Below are 19,163 nucleotides of genomic sequence, written 5' to 3'. Positions count from 1 at the left end.
TTATACAAAAGAAATCTACCCACCTGAGGCTCTTTTTCTTGTTCAATTTCATATTCACTTACTTATTTATAAATGTGTATGTTCATTTACACATTCGTTTTTTTAATGAGCGATATATTTATTGATTATTACATTAGTATTTTTTAAGTAGTATTTTCTTAAACTAGTTTAATTTTATAGTTACAATAAATAAGGGTTCATTTATTACTTTGAGTGCTTCTTTGGTTTGTTGTTTGTTTACAAAACTTTCACATCTCTAATTATTTATAATTGTTTGTGTATTTATGAAAACAGCTCTATTCTCGCTGGTTTTTTTTCCGTTTCAGGCAAATTAATATTTTCTTAGTCACGTTTATATGAAATTGCAAAGCTGTCTTGTTTAACTTTTGTTTACTGAAAAAAAAGAGCTTTTGCAAATAACGAAGAAGAGCAAGAAAATACAACCCCTTTTTCCTGTCCTTTTCTGTTTTGGTTTATTTTTTGTTCATTTATCTCTATTATGTTTCGTAGAAGGTTAGGCTATCTGCGACATCAGACAGAAGTTATAAAAAACGGACACAAGACATGGGGAACAAGATGTATGTGTTGTGTCCGTTTTTATAGAGCAGTTGTAATCTCTTGCCATGGTCAAGGGATGGCCAATTATTGCGTAACGCAAAATACTGTAAATATTTTCGGTTTGCAGTAAAATTTACAAACAAAGCTAACAAAGCTGTTTGAAAATTTGCACAAGAAAAAATATTGGTTAAAATATGTGGAAATAAGTGCCTTGTCATTTAGAGCGAATTTTAAATTCATTGCTTAATGAGAAAAAAGCTTACATTCGACCATTTCTGGCTTATTGGACTTTATTTTTACTTCGCAGACGTAGACGGAGGTTATTTTATGTTACATAGCACAAATTTGAATCACCTTCCCCTCTATGTAACTAATCGTAACGCCGTCAGTAACACCTCATCCTTCCTTCCATTGTAACGTAATAGTGGAATGATCCCTAATGTATTTTTTCTAGCTATAAAACGAACAGCTAAAACTCTAAAAGCTTCCTTCGCTATTCAATTTCAACTATCATACTCTTTTATCCTACAAAAGCAATCATAAACAGGCATCGGCCAGCAAAAGCCTTGGTTATTTTACCCGCGTTGAACCCTGAAAAATCTCATATGAAAGATGTTGTCCAATTTTGTTTTTGAAACCTTATGCTACCCACCTTAAAAGAAACAAAACTTTGCAAGAGCCCCCAACATATGACGCTGGGTGTTGGTCGAAACTGGTAAAAAAGAAAACAGGAAAAACCACCCAAGACCCATGACATGAAGGCTAGAATGAAGCACACGACCCGTTTTATTGATTTCACCTTTTCCGGCACAAAAAAAAACCGCTTTTTAAGCAACTTTTCGCCAAAAGCTATAACCATTATCGAACGATTATCACCCTACCGGCGTCATCAGGTGGAGACGTGGTACGAGTTGAAATTCCACCATCCGTGCTCTCCCATTCATTGACATAATTTGCACCCCCAAAAACTAACTAACTAACCATTGGACATAACCGCATCGTAATTGGAATGCAAAAAACCGATCGTTCCAGATGGGCTAATTGTCCATGTGACCTTTTGCTACCATTAATTCATTTATTCAATCGATCGTCATCAATCGAATTGAATTAACACCCATTATAATATGCTAAATGTGTTGAGGTATGGTGGGGAATGAAGGGAAGGGACGATGGAAAAAGGGTCACAACCATCGAAATAACCACCCAGCATATGTTACGGGTGTATTTGATTATTGGTTAATTTCACATTTCCACCTTCCCAAACCGTTCGTTGATTGCTACGTGACGGTCTTTACCCCAATCGGTGATAAGTTTATCTTAATCACTTTACAAATTCATACCATTAGCATCGATTCGTTGTTTTCGCACAAAAAAGCATAATTTTATTATTACCAAAAAGAGCAAAAAAAACCCAACACCAAAGACAAAACAACACAAAACCGGAAAATATTGCATTGAAAGGATATTGATTTCCGAACGGGTGGGGAAAAGAGAAAAAAAAACCTTTTGTCATGTTTTATACGCACTGTTCCGCATTGGTGCCATCCAATCAAAAATTCACCTTCTACGATTTTTTGTGTGTTGTGAACACTCATGCTGGTACACACGGTCCAGAACATCTTCATCCAGGCGCATCGGAAATCAAGATGCTTGATTGCGGGAAAGGTTAAGGTTCGAACGCCGGTCCATCCTTTCGTACCGGAGGGAAGTTGTTGTTGTTATTTTTTTTTCATTGTAAAATACTATTGAAAAATGAAATGACAACACCAACGAAAAAAAAGCTACAACAGTTGTAAACCGATTTCCTGGGTGGAAGGTTTTCTTTTTTGTTGTTGTTTGGTTCGAGAACGATTCGAAACATCATTTGACATCGGGAAGGCAACTGGAAAATGTGATCCCTTTCACCATTTTATGTTTATTTATTTTTTGTGTTTGTGAAGAAACTATTTTTTTTTTCTTTTTCGTTTTCTCCTTGCAAATAGTTTCTCCCTCTGCAATAACTTCAATTTTCCGCAAGATGTATCTCAATTCTCAAACATACTCTTTATGGTCGAACCTGCCCGGTCGAGAGTAAAACGTCTCCATTTAATGACTGTCGATGCACACCGAAATACCAATTTTTTATTTTATCGCACCGGAATGTCCGATAGCAGAGCGAAAGCTGACAAAAGGATGAAATCGTAAATGAAAAGACTTATCGTACCACTCCTTAGCCTTAAAGGGGAGCCCCTTATTGAAACGGTACGGCTAATACACATTCGAGTGTCTTCCCGTGACACTTCATGACGCAGCGAAATGTTCAAACCAAACCGTTCTCTCTCTCTCTCGGCAGGTGCTTGGGAAGCGATGGATCTAAGGGATTTTGGCAATCCTTTCCACATACGCGCCCCACATACGGGCACGGCCAAGCGTAAGGAATGTACTTATGTAAGCAAATTCCCGGGCGCAATAAATACTGAAACCCCCGGTGAACGCCTTCCCATGAACGCTTTGAAAACGAATGGACCAACAAACGGCCGGTGGGTTGATAAAGTCGGAAGGAACGGGGTTGGGGGACGAGGGGTTATTTCACGAACACGGATGCAATCATGCTTGTGATGGTGGCCACCCAACCCAACGATTCTATTGTAAGGAACCCGATCCCACGGTTTTTGGGAGAAACTTTACCCGAAACTATGCAAAAGTTTGTATTTACTTGCCCTAGACCTTGTTACATAAATTGAACACTCGATACCTTCCCCGTCGAACGTGGTGTGGGGGAACGGATCCGCCTACGATCATCGGCTAGCAGACCATCAGCATCTACTTATCGGCTACAAAAGCGGCTAAACATTGAGTGACCTTTTGCGAATAGTGGCAAGTTTCTTGTTTCGTCGTTTCGCAAAGAGGACACCGGACCCCAGCGTTTGTAGTATTTCGAATTTGGGTCAACTGAGAGACCCTTTCAGCAAAATGGATGAAAGCAGTAGTAGCAGTAGTAGTAGTAGTAGCGACAAAATTCCACCCCTGGTCCGGGGCACACTCTGGTAGGCATTCCCCTAACACACAACCCAAGGTGGATAAAATATTAGAAGCAAATTTGTTCCCACTCTTTGCTGCACTTGACAATGGGTTTTTGGCCGTGGAATGATGGTGAAAGGCTCGAAGGTTGTGAAACGAGAAACGTGTAGCGAAAGGTGAAAGCATCGCACCGAACTTAGGGCTGAGTTATAGCGCTTCACGAAACCTAGAGAGCGCACACACCAACGCACCGAAGGATACAAGGAATTTGGAAAGGAAAAACCTTCGAAAAGGTACGGACGGTGGCAACCCTTACGATGCAGCTATCTAAATTAGAATTTTCGGGTGGATCAAAATCCGTCAATTTTGTATTCATTACACATGCATGGAATCTACCCAGAGCGCCCGGTTACAGTCGCTTTACGAGATAAAGGGACGACGATAAGGCGCCGGCAAAAACGAGGATCACTTGGCCCTGTTTTTTGGCTGGTTGCCTATTATTTGCTGGGAGTTGTGTTTTTTTCCATTCACCCGCCCCCCGTTTCCATAAGCCGGAAAATGTTCCGTTTTCTCTTATCGCTTTTCTTCGCCATGTGAACGTTGTGGGTGTGTGTAAGGTTTTTTTTCTGCTCTCTTGTTTGTTATATCGTTAAGGGTATTCGCAATGCAATATGTTGGAAAAAGGAAATAGAAAAGAAAGGAGCTTACTCTTCTTCTTTTTTTGCCACTCTTGTTACAGTTGTTTGGTGGTGTGGCATACGTTTCATTTTAATACTCTCCACAAACGAACGTTCTTAGAAGGCTTTATAAGATTACAATAACTATCAGTAAACTTGTGTGTTTGAAGATAGATGATCTGAAAACGAACTCTTCACGGGTGTTGATATTTTGGTTTATAAAGAACGAACGGATTGGCACAGCAAAAGGGACGCACGACCCAAGCAAACAAAGACGCATGGCGAGATCGGTATTTGATATACTGTCATTGCTGGTATGGTTTTTTGCGTATCAGATAGTTTTGCTAATGGAATTGCGCTACGGTACTCCTTACAATTTGAGTGCTTTATAGATAAATAGTTAAATTTCTGTACCTTTTAACCGTTCTGTGAATTCGTATTCGAAGTATGTCGAGTATTAAAATGATCTTATAAATTTCCATAAACTACACATCCTACACAATAATTTTTATTAATTAGTTTTAACTACTATTTATCTACGCGAGTTATTGAAACACTTTTCAATATTGCATTAGGTATATTTACGTAAAAGAATGAATTTGCGATGGAGGCGCCTAGTGTTTGACTGCAATATTGCATTTGGTATATTTACGTACATTATTAGTCAACAATGAATGTAATGTATGTGGAATAAAAAATCTGTGTAGATAAAAGATAAAAGATGATATAATAATTCAGAAAACTAGCATTGAAAACAAAATAAATAAAAGAAACGGTTTAGCGATGGAGGCGCCTAGTATTTGCGTGAGATATTTGTATTAGGTACATTTACATACTGTTCAAGCCCATGGCTTTGAGTTGAACGCTTCTAGATTTTTCTTTCTTCAAAGGACCATCTATTTAGTTCGGAAGTTGATAATCGACTCTTCTTTATTTGTCACTTTCATACACGTATCCCTCGCTCATGTCGCTAGCGATGGGCATTCTGTTTTACCTTCCGTTCCGGATGGGAACGGAACACATACGTTATTAATCAACAATGAACTGGGATTTATGTTCAATAAAAAAGCTATAAAAATCTAAAAAATACTTCAAAAAAATTCAGAAAAACAAAGTAAATGATAACATGATTTAGTGATGGAGGCGTCTGGTGTTTGGTTAAAATTAATATTAGACGTTACAGCTGTTTAGCGATATCAGCCTAGTATAAGAATGTTCTAAACCCAAGGAATTCTTCAATTTCATACAAAGTTAATTATTCTGGCCTTTCTGTCGAAACACCGTCATCATCACACTCCCATGTATCCTGAGAACCATGACCCCGTCAATAAACGCTTAGCACTTGTCGTGTTTGCGAACGCGAGTCAGAAATTTTTTGCGAAACTCCATATAAAAAATTGCGAAAAGTCGCTCTACGTGTATTTTCAACAAAAAATCGCTATTCGTGGCGCGACTTGACGTTATGACAGTTTTCTGTAATAGCCAGGATAGCTCGATTTTGTTGGCAATAGCAAGGTAAACAAATACAAATTCAAAAATTAGATCGGTTGAGTGTCATTAAATATTGTTAAATTTAAAAAAATCGAGCGGTTTTTTTTATAATACGTACGTGTAATATACAGTTATTGTGAATGTACATACTTTTAAATCTTCTAAGGCTAAAGCCTTAGCTTTTTTGGGAAATTTAGCAAAATTTTAAAATTGATGTATTTTAATGCGAGTTTGTTAAAATAAGTTTCTTTTCGCTCAAATAATGCTTTAAATTAAAAAAAGAATAAAAAAAAAGATATAGAAAAATCTATAAATTTTCCAATCTCCTAAGGCTATTCGCAAACGAGATAATTGCTAAGCATGTAGTGACGGGGTAAGCCAAAAACTTATGGAGGCGCACAGTACTTTAGTACTTGAGTACATGCGACCATCGTATGAGAAGTTTATCTCGATAAGTACTAAATTAATGTTAAAATATTGTTAAACTTTAGTCAAATTTCCTATCATGTTTTACTAACTAAAAAATGTAAAAATTTTTTACACATGCATAGCTTCTTATACAGATACACTGAACATATCTGCTGTTTGTAAGCAAACTGCAGATTTTTATTTCGATAGTTGGATGTAAACATTTCTGTTTTTTTTTACATTTCCAGTGCCTTTGTTGTAGTGCAGTTCGCGCATTCATTCCGTCGGTGCAAATTTCACAATGTGCAAAGATAAGAAACGAAGCTTCCGGCGACAAAACAATAGAATTTGCTTGAACAAAGCACTGCATTCACCGTGGGCAGTCATATCGAAAAGCCATTTACGCGTTTTTTATGCTGCAATATCATACGAGTACGGACAAATGGACCTATTGTGTGTTAACGCTTCAACGTCGAATGGTTATTCGTACGTACATATGTGGGTAAAAGACGCAAAACAAAGAAAAAACTCACATTACTGTTAGTGAATGAAGGTGAACATTTGTAGCAAAAATTCGTAGCGCATAGAATCGCTTACATTTATATGACTTTTTTATTGGAAGCTGTTATCCGCAACTTACACCCTCGTCAGATGCATGAATTGTCTTGTGACGTAAATGATTGAAGCTTCCATAGCAGATTCATTAATGTATTTTCCCGGTGGTGGGTGCGAAAGTTTACTCACGCCACGCCAAAGTTATAAACTGATCCAAACGAAATGTTATGAACATACATATAGTGAACTTTTATTCACCGTAGCAATAGCACAAACCACCCGATCGAGGTTTAAGCACGTTGGGGAATTTTAAGAATGAGAAATAAAAGTTAGTGCTTGATAGAAGGAAGCCAAAGTTTTATTATAATCCACAAGGAATTCCGTAATTTCTACAACGCATTTTTCTATTGCTAAAAGTGCTTGAAGTTTTTTTGACGGATGGTTTTAATGGATTTTTTTGCAACCATTCATTATTAACAGATTATTACTTTAACAGACATAATGAGCTTTTTTTTCGTTAGGATGTGCTTGTAGCATTTCACTACAAAACATTATTAAACAAGCAATTTCAAAGGTAAATGAGCAAAACTTTACTCGTTACGTTACAAATCAAGCAAAACTTTACATCCATTCCATCTAGGAATAAATCTCATCCACCGCTGTTGCTACATTTTATTCCCAAAAAATTTCTGTTGACCTAGGCGGATATGATAATATTTAATCTTCTGAATTATGTCCTTCCGTTCTTTGGCCGCAAAGCGAAACAGACGCATCCTTACGAAGTGAAATTGACTATGTTGCAGGAGGAGGCAAATAAAAAAAGATAAGCACAGCATTACGGGAGAAAAGAAACGACTATTCTGCGAGTTCTGCGAGCTAGAATGTAGCATGGCCAAAATGCCCTAAGTAACTAACCTCCAACTGTGGCGGTGAAAACACTGGGAAACATCACGCTGAGACACCAACCGAAGGAAATTGAATAGGAAATTGAAAAATGAAATTTGTGCCTCTCTCTTTCTCTTTTTTGTAGCAGCAAAGTAGCACCAGCAAAACCCCCCGACGAACAGAAAAAAAAAACAAAGGACGGCCGCTAGAATTTCAAGCAAACTTCAATGGGATTATAAAGTCTATTGGATTACCGCCTTAATGTCAAAACTGCCACAGAAACAACATCGATCGATGAAGAAGTAGCCGCCGAATGTCTAATATGTCCTTCCCGGGGATCTTCCTGCGGGGTTGCTAAGAATATTTATGTTGCTGTGGAAATGAAGTCACCTGCCTTAATAGGGAATGGGAGAGCGCAGAAAAAAACGCAGACTAAAAGATGCGAGCTTTTTTCCCATCACCAACCCATAGTAAGAAGCGAACAGATTAGCGTGCTTTTGTTGCGAATAATTGACATCCAGCGTTTCATGATGGTGAATAATACCATGCTGGGCTTTAATATCCTTCTTTAAGCAAACAGAAAAATAAAAAATAAACCACAGAAAAGTCATTTACCAAAAGCGCGAAAGTACGAGAAAAAGAAACAAACAAAATCTCATTTGCAAACAAGATTAACTTTCTGTTCGCCAGTGTTTTGAACGTTTAAGCACATAATCGATCCGATCCATGGTAGTATGCACTAATTTTCGTATCGTGTCACGAACCCCCACGGGTGGTGTGCTATATGCACTGTTACTCCACAGAGATTGTTCGTGTCCCGTGCCGTGGTAAGCCACGGATATATTTTTCATCCATAAAGCTTTCAGCTCGGCACAGTGTGTGAATGCTGTGTACGTTTTGCTACGCCATCATCGCTGTCACAAAAGTTATGCAAGCATAAAAAGAAAGAGAATGAAAAAAAACCAAACTGCACACAGTATTTTATCCCACTCGAAGAGAGAGAGAGAGAGAGAGAGCTTTTTTATTCCTTCTGTCTCTTTAGCTGCGTTAACTCATAGATAACTCATTTGTTCCATGTGGTCACTCCCATACATCGGTTTTGGCAGTACGGTTTACCGATGATACCACTGAAAAACTTTATCGTCTTCATTTTTGGAAAACCGGATGCTGAATGCTACCATATGGTTAGGGTTCCACAAAAAAAAACAACCGATTCCGCACACCACTTGCACTGCAGCTGTTATGTTAAATTTGGTTTTTAGAACTTTCGCTTATATGGTACTTGTGTTACACCCTTCAAAGTTCGTAGTAATTAGTGAAATGAATGATAGTTGATGGAATCAAGCTTGAAAGCTCATTACGCACAACGAAGCAGTTCCTTCCTTCGCTCGGGAGTGTAGCTCACGATCGTCTAGCTCGCGTAAATTCGTTGCGGTTTGTGGCAACGATGGTATGATTATCGTGTTAATAATTGATATTGATAATTCTGGTTAACCTTAATTTGTGCGTTTTAATCGATGCGGTAGAAAGTTGTGGTGGTTCTAGCGAAAGGATGTGAGCACATATTTACTTTCAAATTCGAAGCCTGAGTGCTCCGGAACAGTTAAAGTGGTGGTGGTGTATGGTGTATGATGAACTTGTGGTTAGAAGTATCACGGTGTATTAACATGATGCAGGAAAGGGATCATTCAACTATTGCGTAACGTAACGTAACATTTAATTTATAAGACCCATTGCAAAGTAGGATATTAGAAGAACATTATTAGAAGAGAAGAAGATAGACGGTGTTTTTGGGTCTGATCTATTAATAGATTGTTTTAATTTCTTTTTTGCGTATAGTGGAAAATTAACATCGTCCTGCTGATACGTATCCCATGGCCCTGTGCGTCTAAATTCTCGACTTCTACACAGATGGTCATGGAATGTATTTTCGGAGAAACTGCAGCCACTTGTCGTCAGGATTGTCAGTGCTTAAGTTGTCCTTCATCTTCTTATATATTCGAGTAAAGATTATACATTCCTTTGTTAAGTGAACTCTCTCTCTTGGACACTTCTTCAATGAATCATATTGGCGACATAAAATTTGGAGTTTACTCTAACGCTTTAATTAGATTCTCACGTATTTCTCACGGCACAAGGACGAGAACGTTGTGAAGACATGGCCTAATCACCAATCCGTTTCCAGGAAACTCGGTCCAAGTTCGACTCTACCTGATCTCTACGTCTCGTGCCGAACAGGTCACTGACGAGCACCTCCCTGGTGGGGCATGAGTCGGGCATCCTCATCACGTGCCTAGTCAGGATGTCTGGACCACCAAACAGCTCAGCTAGCTCGTGGTTCGTTCTCCTTCTTCGCAAGTCCTGCTCGCACACACCGGCAAAGATAGTCCTTAGTCTTCTGGATCGCTGGAGTTTGTGGATCTCATAATAGGCGATTTCCCTGTACAATGCGCCTTCGGATTTCGCTGCTCATGTTGTTGTCCGAAGTTCACACAGTTAGAACCTCCGGCAAGCAGGTATTTTGTCTTCGTCGCATTGATCCTCAATCCAATTCTGTCTTCCTCGCGTTTCAATCGGGTGTACGCGTCGCACACCGCCGCAGATGTCCGTCCGATGATGTCGATGTCATCTACAAAGCCAAGAAATTTTAGAGAACGCGTGAAAATCGTGCCCCGGATGTCGAAGCCCGCGCTTCGCATGGCACCTTCCAGAGCGATGTTAAACAGCAAACAGGAGAGTCCGTCCCCTTGCCTGGGACCCCGGTGAGATTCGAACGATTCCGGCAGCATGTTCGATACTCTCACCTTGCACTGCACCCCATCCATCGTGGCCTTCAACAGCCGTACCAGATTCCCTGGAAATCCTTACTGCTGCATGGTGTACCGAACTATGAGTTAGATCTATGGTATCGTAGGCCACACAGAAGTCAATGAGCAGGTGGTGCTTAATGATCTGGTGTTCTCGGCATTTCTGGAGAATCTGTCGTAGAGTAAAGATTTGGTCGGTGGTCGATTTGCCTTCAACAAATCCAGCTTAGTAGCTTCCGACGAAATCTGTAAAATTATACTGCTTCGATTGAAATATTCTGTATGGCCGCTCTTTTTCAAAGCCCCCGGGTGATTGATTATGCTTTTTGCATTCCTCTTAAATGTTGAGTTTATATTTTCTTCTAACCTCAAAAAACATAGCAATACCTAACATTAGCCATTTAAAGTATAGTATTTAAATGGATAAACATTTGCTTAACCTACCAACCTCGAACGAGTTTGAGTTTACTTCATCTTCTATTTAAAAATGCTTCGATGCCACAAAATTAAATCATGTCATTAATTCAGATATAACAAATGAGCGTACGTTAATTAATCCCGAACGACCTGATTTATTTCACATTTGAACTTGCGTGGTTTGCAACATTCAACAACCGATAATTGCCGACGGAAGAAAAAAAAAATGGTTCGACCGCAATCCTAATCGAAAGCACATATTCAAACTGCTCCGAAGATGGATTCGTTATGGTTAAGCACTCAGTGAAATTAGCAAAAGCCAATTTCGGGCCGCACTTAACAACTTGCTACCATTTGCCAATACCAACCGCCACACAATTACCTACGTGATTAATGATAGCTTTAAGATCGTTTCATCACATTCATAAATTAATTAATGACTTTCCCGGTTCCGTTTGACAGAAACGCGATGGCCGTCCGATGGGTGGAAAGATTAAGAATTCAGTTGTTTAAAATTTTGTTATCGTTTGCAATGCCCTTTTCTCTTTGCTGTGTGCAATTTCCAACACCAAACATAATAAATATCAGTGACTAATGTTGCTTTCATTGGCAACATCGTTTAAAATTTGACACCAAATTAGAAGCGAGCTATTTTTTAATGGAAGTAATAAATAGCTAAATTCGTTATTCCATATTTCATATTTTCCCTTGTGCCTTGATGCGTATCCAAAAACCGTACAGCTTGATCCCGCGCCAACGATGAAGCTAAAACTCAACCTAAAGAAAAACCACAATCACGATGATAAATTTCCTTTTCGCTCATCTTATAACGACCATCCTCAATTATGAGAACCGAACCGATAGAATCACAGCAAACAGAAAGCGTTTGACGATGGATTTTTTTTTTGGAGACGTGCAATGGATTTGTAATTCTCACCGACAGCCTATCAATTAAAGTCGCCGGATGCGAAACGATTCACCACAGCGAATGACGGATTAACTGACGCAAAAGGTCATCGGGCCACAGACGGGCAAATGAATAGTATTATATGATAGATGATTTATAGCTTTTTAAAAGATGGAGCAGAAGCGACAACAACAACACAAAGTACGCTTTTGATACAACCTAAATGGAAAAATGATAAATGATAAGTGAGGTTTTATCTGCTCTTTTTTTCTTTGTATGTGAGCATGGTAATAAAAACATTATTTCAAAGACATGTTTTGCTCACTGAAAATTAGATCCCGTATCTTGAATGCCTGCACAAATAAAGCGTATAAAGTTGTGTGATTAGTATGTAGGCTTTTGATCCCATCTCTCTGATAGACGAAAGTAAAACGAACATCAGTAGATAGAGAGAAAGAGCTTTTGTCACCTTCCAGGAGATGGTGATCTCCGTGCTTAAAACGTAAAAAGACACTTAATGGGAAGGTTTCTACTTCATTAAAATTGATCCTTTAGTGTAAGGAATCTGTCACCCGCAAACCAAAAAAAAAAACAAGGCTCACCACTTCAAAAAAGCGCAGCGACGGTGAAGACGAGAACCGTTGGCACATGCGAGTGAACATTCTTCTGCTCACTTTGAAGTCCGTTTTCAATTTGCTTTATGTAAATTTTACGTCACTCATCTCTTAAATGAAGGGATAAAATATGCATGCCAGTCTTGGTTCATCAACGAAATGGATCACCTGCTAAGGCACTTAAGAAAGCGGTCATGAACACACACAGACACACAAACACGCACACTTTTCCGAGTGTACAAATGTACAAATAAAAAAAAACACAAAACAGATGCCATTATAAATACATGACTCTTTCCTGGGACAGGAACTAAGGGAGGGGGGCGGACAAGGTTTAAAAACCTCCAAATATGTAAACAAAATCCTTGAGACGGGAAAGAGAAAGCCGCCTTTCCGCGGAGATTGAAACGTCGTTTTCTTTCGCGATTTAATTTCTTTGATCTGGTTCCATGTAAGCGTTTTTCCTTTTTCGTTGGCTCTCCATAATCGCAGCTTTCTCCATAATCTCATGTCATGTTGCACAGCCTAATGGTTCATTAAGTAGCACAAATAAATTACTAACAGTTTTGTTTTTAATTATCACGCACAGTTGCTATTTTTTTTCTATTAAATGTGCTTCTAAATGTATACAAGCAATATTTCTCCGTATCGCCTATCGCTCATACGCTTAAAAGTGTTTTGCGCCGTAAATGCTGCAATCATCATTCATCGGCAACGTAATTGCATTTGCTTTTGCGCTAATGGGCACTTAAACACCCCGGTAATTATTTTAATAGCTCTCGAAAGTTGTGTTTTTCCCTGTGTCGTGTGCACATAAACCAGGAGAGAGAGAGAGAGAGACAGAGAGAGATAACTTCATACGACATAAAAGGGGGGGATTGATTTTTTTATTTTTCGTTTTGTTTTGCCTATCTTCACCGATATGTGGGAGGACGAAGCGAAACCTCCCTTTCATTTCCTGTCTACCTAATTGACTGTAATGAATTTTTCCCTTCTCTCTCTCTCGCTCTCCGAATAAACGGTTTATTAATTTCGTCTTATAGCAGGTCTTTTTTCCACAAAACATCGAAAGTAGTAAACTGGTGTTTACTATCAGCCAAGTGATAGTGATAAGATTCGAAACCATTTCGTTTCAAGTAGCTTCCCATTTCCATTACAGGCATCCAGTACAGGCATCCATCACCCGTAAGCAGCATATTGATTTTCCCTCAAATCCGTACGGCAAAAGCTGGTTGAGCTGATTGGTACAGATTGCTTCCGGAAGGAAGGAAGCAAGAAATTCCTGTCCAAGGCATAATGTGGGCATACGATACTTCCGATGGAATTTCAAGTGCTTTCGTAGGTGGTAGGTTGTAATTTACACTTTTACCTTGTAGGCGTAGCGTGTACTTCTCTCTTTTTTCTTCTCCTTTTTACTACAACAGCATCGAGGCTAAGATGCTGGTTGGATGGAAATTTGATACATTTTCACTATGTTCAGCATCACACACACAGGCACAAATATTGCCGACGAAGATTTCAAGAAGCTGTCTAAGATATTTTTCTATCTTCGTTTCTTTTTTTCGCTTTTTCACTTTTTACAGTGCAAAACGAATAGTTCCAATGTACGGTACAGCGAAACTAGGGCAAGGAAGCTGTTATGCAAATTGAATTCCAACGTCTAGCCTCCTTTTGCGAAGCGTTGCTTTGCTTTATGGTTTTGTTTTCCCTCTCCGACACCGCTGTGCTCGGGGTTTTCATCCGCACAAATGTCTAACAATGTCTAACAAGCGTAAGCCACCGTCGATCATTGGGTCGGCTTGAAGTTGAAGTTTGAACAAAAGGCTAAACGGGAGTGTTTTTTTTTCGTTGCGTTTCGTTCACTGTAAACAGTCCGATACTGGCTCGTGTGGGAATTTTCGTGCAATTCAACCAGGTTAAATTAATAAGCATATATCCTGCTGCCAAGATAATGTTTGATACGGTTAGTAGATAGCTGACAGGGTAAGCATAATGGCTTATCAAAATGGGCCAATCCAGCTTTCCAGCTGCTATTATACATCCAAATCGAACCATCATCGGACGCTTCACATGCCGATTTTGGGCATCTTCAAAACGAGGCTCTTCAATCAAGCCTTTCGTCGACCTGATGACCAACGCTTTTCCACACGATTGAATATTTATGATGTGCAAAGAAAGAAAAAAAAAACCTCACCAATTCTGGTTCAAAACCACCACAAACTCGTAGCACTGCTTCCAAAATTGGAGCACATTACAAAAGGGAAAAATCCCCCAAAAACCATGCAAATGCCATTTATCATCCGGAATTTTTCGTATTAAATCCTCGAATGTGTGGTTCTTACCAAAGGGGAGGGATTTTGGTTTTTTTCGCTTTTGGAAACCAACCAGGGTCAGCTGCTTCTGCACGTTTGATGCAGGTTATAACAATGCCACTACAACCGCAACATTGGACGTAAATTGATTTGCATGGATACGAGATATCATGGTGTTTTTTTTTTTTGTTGGAGAGTACGATGACTTTCCCCTATTATATGGAAGCTTTTTGGACAAAAGAATACAAAAAAAGCAATTCTATTTCTACACAGCAAATGTCACAAATGAAATACAATCTAACAGAAAGGCGAAATAGCAAAAGGAGCCACAACTCTACTCTGTTTTGCTACGTGGCACAAATATGATAGAATTTTAAGACCAATTTTTTTAAATACACTTCGTTTGTTTTGCATGTGTTCTCTAACTGTGTTTTTTTTTAGTTTCCCTTTTTGCCACACAAATGCAATATAATTCAGCCTTAACAATCCACGTTTGAGACATGCATCTGACAGTGAGCATTCAACCGACTGACTCGTTTCGCCGTTCCCATGATAGATGCACAGATTGTTTGGCGAAATTGTGTTCTCTGAACCGTTGAGTGTAATTTACGAATGTTGTGAAAGAAATCGTGCAAACATATTTTGCCCTGTCTGATGATGTGTGTGCTGGAAAGAAATATTTACTTTGTAAGTGTAAAAGCGAACAAAGCATGGCAAAATAAAAGTTAAACACAAGAATGCATTTTGTGTTAGTTTGCATCCCTCAGCTACAATTCTATTTAATGGCATAAACCACCATGCGCATGTTGCATGTTCTACATTTTAATTGTTGTAATCTACTGACTGTTAAAATTATTTTTTTATTTAAAAAGTTGCCAATCAAACCAGATAAAATACAAAGCTAGCTACAGTCAAAGGAAAAATGCATAAATAAAAAGCTTAACTTTTGAAGCCTTTTTTTCCCATCAAAAACAAATTTGATAACAGCTATATCCATCCGCTTAACACTTTTAATTTACTTGGAATTACGTTCTTAATTATACATTTTCCTAGTTGCTTTTCCAGGACAATCTTCTCATCCTTTTGAAATGATCCTACAAAAAAGAACCTTGAGAGTTGCACATTAAAATGGATACGAATCGCGCCCATTCAGATGGAAATGGGTTGTGTTGAAAAGAGAAAACTATGAAATGATTCTGCTCCTTCCTAGCTTTTCCCGGTTCACAATGGCGGCGTAACGAGTGTATTCGTTAGGCAAAAACCTGTGTGTACAGGGTCATTAATATGATGTTCATTAAAGTGTACCCTTGTGCATAGCGAACATCTACACAAGCCTTTTGTATGATACAGGCATATAGAAAAGTTCATTTAGATTAAAGTAGAATTTGTTGATATAATTACACGCGGCAGGTAAACGCAAGAACAGTTTCTCCGAAAAGTTAATCTGAAACAAAATGAACTACTAGATTTTTTATAAAAACTTTACAAATGTTTATTAAGCAAATAAATGTTATTTTTATTTATACAACTTTAAACTGTAATAACCTTGAAAGCAATCTAAACAATTTGCTGATACAACATGGAGGCGCCTGGTGTTTTTCAAATGAATGATCAGACATTCGCGCCTTATCATAAAAAGATGATCACTATGATGATGTCAAAATTACCATCAATAGATAAAATCCGATCGTTTAAAGAAGATTTAATTAAACTAATTTTTACGTTAAAAATGCTCCTAGCTCATTGCTCGCGGTAGATTATTTGCCACTGCGTCCAAAAAAAGAAAAGTTATCCTAAAGCTGCCAAGTTCTACGTATTGCACCAGTTATTTTCCTTGTCATTCGCCCGTTACGAGCGAAGTACCGAAGCGAGCCTGATATTAACTGACAAATATTTAATATCTCTTCAGGCTGCTTCGGAAAGTTTTTTTTTCCCACTTCGCCGTAAACTCCAATAAATTACGGCACTCAAGTGGGGGAAGTTTTTCACCACGATCATTTAGTAGCCTACTAACAGAGGTAGGCACCGTGGAACGATAGCGTGGTGAAACATTTCATTCTTATATCCGATGCGCGTTTTCTTTTATTTCCCAAACCAACTCGATGCATGCAAGCGCCAAGTAAAGTAATCTAGTTGAAAGTACTGCGCCACTGCACTCTTTGCTTTTGGACGGAAATTTAATGGAAAAAGTTTTCCGTACGCATTTTAAAATCGCAACCCAGCAAAGTGCAACGCTTGAAAGTAGTTGTCGCTCGTCCGCAATGATTCTAATTTTCTTTTGTTTTCTTTTCTTAACGTTTTATGTTGAAGTGCAATTTTTTTCGCAATGTCAGCACATTCGCATATTTGTTGCGCTCATTGTCGGTTGGTGGAGAACAAAATTGTACTTAATGAAAAATATTTTCAAATGCAATTAATTAAATCATGTTTTGCAACTCCAAATTCAACCCGTTTTTTACTCTTGAACTGATAAAATACAACACCTACTGGCGATGTTTTACCACATCCCGGGCATCTTAAATTAGTGATGAACAGTTCACTTCCATCTAACTGCCTGCTATCCAGCATGTGCTAGACCTGCATAGCCTGCATGACTCCTGATGTGCCATAATCAATAATGTCACTCATTGCAATGGGCGTGTGAGCTTGACGATCTAACAAACAGATTGCCTTCCGGGCAGCATCAGTGCAACCGACACGCCACGCCAGGAAAGTCTTCGAAGACCTAATTTATGCGCTCTCAACTCTTGCGGAGGCATAGGTCTAATATATGAGTATGGTGTAGATGTTGCCCCCCGGGTAGGGGCGCAAACTACACCGTGACGGTAGTTGGTCCATGATAGGACATATTGGTAGGTAATGGGAAACGAAAGTGCATCCTCTAATTTATTGCTGTGGTTTGACACGACGCCATAGCAGGTGACACGTAATATTAATTACTACACACACACACACAACCACTGTGGTTGAACATTTTACTATATTTATTTACAAAATGGTTGTTGATAAAATTATTCGTTTACAATGATGGTGTCTTAGAAAGCAATTATAAGCGACTTACATAATGAAGTTCTTAATGTTGAATATCAAACATTTGTTTAATCAAAATTTTAAAGTATTTTTTATCGAACAAAATAAATAATAAATAAATCAATGATATTTTTAATCGAATAAAATCGAATAAAGTTACTTAAAGATAAAATAATTAACGGAAACCTCAAAAATGTAAAGTTTTTATAGGTGAATGTTTGTATGACAACAACCATAAAGAGAAAGCTTTCAGATGATTTAAAAAACAAATAATATTAAATAAATTCAATTAATTGATCAACTCCAACTACTACATGGAGTTTCGTGTTTGGTTTTTGTGAATCATTTTTTACGAAGCAAATTTCTGTAAAAATAAATACTACAAGCCAACTTATTTAAAACAAACACAACGTTATACGATATTATGGTTAAAATGTGTTTGTGTTTTTTTTTAAGCGTAATCACACACTAAACCAACTTTGTTCGACTCTCTACCGTATTTGTTTGTGTTTGCTGCAAAAAAACACAAATATCAACAAGGGAAGATGTTTTCCAAACCAATACCTAGCCCTGCAGCATTTACGTTTGCGAGATGGTATACTGAGACAAAACAAATAAATGCACTCTTGTGCAAACAAGCTATTCTGTTATACACGGAACAAAACACTGAAACAGTGGCCATAACAAGTGTACCAGTGCAAAATGGGGAGAAGCCATAAGGGAAACAAATAAACTGTGGGGAAACACACAAAAGGTAACAGCTGTTTACAAAACCGAGAGTAATATTTTCGCCCTGTCGCGTTTGGAGAGAACGTTTGGGGAATGGCAAGAGAGTTGTGGTTTTTTTCCTTCTTCTTTGCGCTTCAACGTCATGGGATATTGGTTTTCTATAAATTGTTATGTCAATTTTACACAAAAGAAATGCTCCAGATGGGTATTTTTAACCGATCCGATCGTGGGAAGATCAATTCCGTTGAAACACCGGGCGCCTCCATTTCGATAATTTGTTTATTTTTTTCGTAAAATAACATTTTCATAGAAAATTTCATCGAGTTTATGTTTAGTGTGAATTGTTCAGTAATCTTCTAGAAAAAAATCACTATGTCAACTCCATTATACTAAATTTATTATTATCCAACAAAAAACCCTTATTTCTTTTCTGTACGGTAAGGTAATAAAATTGGCAAGAGTAATTTTTTATTTGCTCTCAAGCTATACCACAAAAGACCACAATGCCCAAAACGCTAACGCAAACAATCGGAAACAAGCGTCAAAGCAAACCAATAAAAGTGTCCATATGCCAACGTTAAAGTAAAAAAAGAACAAAAGAAAAACTCCACCAAAGTTACCAAAGTGGATAAACGGCAAAGCATATCCGCCTCCCAAAAATTTGATCACTTTGACTTGCATGTTCGTTCGAAGGTTTAGTGGTGGGATGGTAGATGAGAGTTTCCCAAATGGATGACGGATGAACGGCCAGATGCAAGATGGTTTCTCATGTC

Source organism: Anopheles funestus, chromosome 3RL (assembly GCF_943734845.2).
Source record: "Anopheles funestus chromosome 3RL, idAnoFuneDA-416_04, whole genome shotgun sequence".
Classification (NCBI taxonomy): domain Eukaryota; kingdom Metazoa; phylum Arthropoda; class Insecta; order Diptera; family Culicidae; genus Anopheles; species Anopheles funestus.
This window is presented reverse-complemented; position numbering follows the sequence as displayed.